The sequence below is a fragment of the Dermacentor silvarum genome, chromosome 6 (assembly GCF_013339745.2).
Source record: "Dermacentor silvarum isolate Dsil-2018 chromosome 6, BIME_Dsil_1.4, whole genome shotgun sequence".
Classification (NCBI taxonomy): Eukaryota; Metazoa; Arthropoda; class Arachnida; order Ixodida; family Ixodidae; genus Dermacentor; species Dermacentor silvarum.
In genome coordinates, this window is record NC_051159.1 from 21,566,180 (window position 1) to 21,570,609 (window position 4,430).

A 4,430-nucleotide genomic window follows, 5' to 3' on the forward strand; every position below is an offset into this window, starting at 1 on the left:
GATGATTGTACACACTTTTGCGCGCCTTTCCGTTATTCTCACGAGTTGCGAGCTGTAAATACTACGCGGGCCTGTTTCACTTGGTGGCGAACACATGGCGCGATTTTCTAGCTTATTTATTTATAAATGATGGGCTCAAAATCAAGCTTTTTATTCGGGGTGCTGATTGTACGCACTTTTGCGCGTCTTTCCGTTATTCTCACTTCCGTTAGTGACACTTCAGCGCGCTGAGTGTCACTTTGGAGGCGCGAGAAAGAATAGTGTTCATTCAAACAAATGGCCATGGCGATCGGGAGTCAGACGGGAAAGCATATATTTGTTAATATAAACACGTGTGCACGAAAACAGTTTATTGTTGTTAGAAACAACATTTACAATCCACCTTTCGAAGAGCCGGCAACGACGGCAACTTGACCAGCAACAGTCAAAATGACTCGATCCGCCAAACAACTGCGCAGCCATTACCCGGCGTGGTCGTGAACAGCCCGAGAGCAAGAGCGAGAGTAGTTTTTTGGTGTTCTTGTTTTTTTGCGGTGTGACACATTTTATCATCTTGGAACGTCAGCAATTTAAAACAATCTCATTAAAATTACTCCTGGCTGTTCTTTCTTATTTACTTATTACTTACTTATTTTACTAATTACTTTGTTTACTTTATTTTACTTTTCTTATTTCTTACTCATGGCTAACGAGGCTACACACTTCGCCGCCGCGAGGTGAGTTCGCCGAACACACTCGCCGGTAAGTGCGCTCTGCAGTGAGTGTCACTAAGCGTTCCCGTGTGGCAGCCTGTGAATGACACTAGCCGAGAAGTGCACTCGCTCAAAGTGCACTTTACTTTGCCTGTGTGTCACGGGTATTAAACTTTGCCAGAGAGCAGCTGACAAGGTTTTCTCTGTAAGCCTGTCCGCGACAAGTGACTGCTTGTAGCCACTGTATCAAGGTTTGCTTGGCACTGAATTGGTCTAGGAACGCTTGTCTGAATGGTACCCTCGTTGGGCATTGACGGCCGATGACGGTTTTCCAATCAGCGGCTGCTCCACGAAGTTTTCCCAGGGCGACGACGAGTAGGGTTGAAGGCTCCCACGAAGCCAAGTTTCGAGTTCGTTCCAACTCTTCAACCCAGTGGGACGCTGAAATGCTGCCGTCTCCACTGTATGTAGGAAGCGATGCGGAGAGGTCTGGAAGAGTAGTGACTTGAACTAAGGCTGCAGGGCGTTGTGACACGTGAAGGAGCTGTTTAAGTATACCGGTAGCTTGGGCTGCATCGATGCTTGGCTGGAGCGGCGTAACGTTACAGCGCTGGGTGGACGCTGCGGAGTCTGGGGAAGGCAAAAAAGGGGTCGTTGGGTGGTTTTGGGCGATGTCGGCGATAAGGCGATTTATTATTTCTTCCTTCCACCCGGTAGATTCGAGGTTTCGGCGAGCCAACTCTTCACGAAGGTAATCCGCTGTAAAGCCTGCGAGATGCTGCGGTGTCGCCTCGCTCCAATTACGAGCGGCATGGCGGTTGACAAAGCAGCACAAGAGTCACGAGAGACGATAAGGCGAGTAGGGCGAACCGAGCGGGCAAGCTACTTCATCGGGCGGGCAGGCGTCAACACGACGGTCGGCGGAACACAAAGGGCTCGGACGGGCGGCAGGAGCTGCACAAAGCGTTGGCTGGCTTCACCAGGCGAGAGGCGACGTTTCGGTTCGGGGTCGACTGCGCCAGTTGTGAGGGGCGGCGAGGGCCGGCTGCTGGCCGCAAGTAATGCTCTAGCATGCATGTAAACGAACTTCATTGCTCCTTCACAAACTTCACAGGGCAAATGTTGATCAGGAAGTCTGCAACTGGATCGCCAATTACTTGTCGCAGCGTCGACAATGTGTTGTACTGAACGGTACTACTTCTCCTTGGGTCGAGGTCACATCAGGTGTTCTCAGGGTTCCGTTTTAGGGCCACTTTTATTTTTAGTTTATATTAATGATATTCCTGCCGGGATATCTTCACGTTTGCGTTTGTTAGCCGACGACTGCGTTGTGTACAGAAAAATGTCAAGTGAACGAGACTCTATTGATTTGCAGACTGACCTTACTAAAATTGTATCATGGTGTGAGAACTGGAAAATGCAACTAAATGCGAAAAAATTGTGTTCATGTGTCTTTCACGAGAAACAAAAGAAAAAAATTGAAACCTGTTATTTTTTGAATAGTGATATTATCAACCAGCAATTTATGTATAAATATTTGGGTGTGATGTTTTCGAGTGATTGTTTCTGGAATGCGCATGTGAATAATATAGTTATAAAAGCTGCCACAGCGCTTAACTTTATTCAACGTAATCTCAAATCCTCACCACACACTAAACAATTTCTCACCCATAAGGGTGTAAAATAGGGTGCTCCATATATTTACACCCCACTGCACACCCTTCGAGCACCCTATTTGGGCCGGCGCACCCTATGAGCAAGACGCAAAGGGTGCATTTACCGGAAGGGTGTAAACGAGGGTGCAAGGAGGGTGCTATAACAAATGGGTGCTTAAGTGCTCATAAGGGTGTACAGTATGGGACAAAATATTGTGAACCACGTGATCAGCAAACGAAGCGGATAGCTTTTAGCGGTCGCCTGGCTAGCCACCGGGACCTCACTAGGAGCCTTGCTAAAGTAGTGATCGGCTGAGCGCCGGCAGCGTTCGGCCGAGGGGAAGGTCCAGTTTTTTCTTGGCGCTCCTGCAGCCTCAACCACTGCGGCTTGCGACCGGCGCTGACCAGGCATGACGCGCAAGCTCATTACCGTCGGCTGTGTACGGCACTTGGGGAGCTGAAATAACAGCATTTTGACTTTCACCGCAAGTGCGGCCTCCAGCCAGCGGTTAATAAATCTATCGGCTTCGTTTGCAGAACACGTGGCCTACAAACTTTTGTCTACGACTGTACATGTAGTGTAGTATATTTGTGCACAGTTTGCAAAGAAAGATTTAAACCAACAGGACCACGGGAACACAATATGGCTTTTGTGCGGGATAAATATTTATTTGTCTTGCAAAATACGAGCTTGTTATGTCATTTCTTACCTTCGAAAATGCATTGTATTTCTATATGCATATTGCTCGTGCAAATTTATAGCAGCGGCAAACACAAGTGATAAATTTTCTTTCAGTGAATGGTGCAGCTTCTGTTTCCACATAGATTTCGGAGATTCACAAAATATAAGAAGCCGACATCTCAGTCATACCCAGTGAACCACGAACCTCTCTTCAAGGTCTATAATTGATCCAAACGTGAACGTCTTGAGGTGACGTACATATTACGTCTCGAGTAGGTACCTTTTTATAAGGAAATGCATGGATGTCTATAAGATGTACTATCTACATGAATGTTAGACTACCAGATAACGTACTATGGATGTACATAGGATATCATTCAGGCACCATAAAATTAATTGGTACACATAGCACTTGAACCATACCTCCTACGTTTCGTAGGCGTGCAGGATGTATGTATGTATGTATGTATGTATGTATGTATGTATGTATGTATGTATGTATGTATGTATGTATGTATGTATGTATGTATGTATGTATGTATGTATGTATGTATGTATGTATGTATGTATGTATGTATGTATGTATGCACTTACGCGGTGTGTACTGTTATTGTTATTATTGGGTTGTAGCGGATTTATTATAGGGTTATTAGTGGATTTCCGCTGAACTGTTACATCATACACTTGCCTTTGCTTCGAGTTGTCGACAAATTCGACTTCGCCCTGCCATCTGCTAGCCGCTTGGTTAGCTCAGATAGTAGAGCGGCTGCCCCGGAAAGGTGGTGGTCACGGGTTCGAGTCCCGGACCAGGACGAATTTTTCTTCAACGGCGAGGCTTTCTTTCGAGGAACCCGGTTGGGTTTCCATTGTAGCAAATTGCTACATTTGGGTGGATGTCTCAGTTTCCATTTAATTACTTATCTCCACCTAGCGGATTTCCGCTGAACTATTACGTCATACACTTGCATTTGCTTCGAGTTGTCGACAAATTCGACTTCGCCCTGCCATCTGCTAGCCGCTTGGTTAGCTCAGATGGTAGAGCGGCTGCCCTGGAAAGGCGGTGGTCCCGGGTTCGAGTCCCGGACCAGGACAAATTTTTCTTCAACTGCGAGGCTTTCTTTCGAGGAACACGGTTGGGTTTCCATTGTAGCAAATTGCTACATTTGGGTGGATGTCTCAGTTTCCCTTTAATTAATTATCTCCACCTAGCGGATTTCCGCTGAACTATTACATCATAAGCATGCTTTGTATATTATTCTAGATAACTGAAAATGACGGACTTGAACGAGCGGCAGGTGTAGCACAGTGAGGCAGTTTTTGACGGCGTGATAGCTATGTTAGTTCTTGGACACTTTGAAATGACTCATCAAAGACATATCGCTTGGAGTTGATGTGCAATGT

The 4,430-nt window shown here is 46.3% G+C and overlaps 1 non-coding gene across 1 annotated transcript; it reads left to right on the forward strand.

Annotated features, from left to right (window-relative positions):
* The first annotated feature begins 4,046 nt into the window (after positions 1–4,046).
* On the forward strand, positions 4,047–4,121 carry Trnas-gga (transfer RNA serine (anticodon GGA)). Its single transcript has one exon. It is a non-coding gene; the product is annotated as a tRNA-Ser (tRNA).
* Positions 4,122–4,430: the final 309 nt, after the last annotated feature.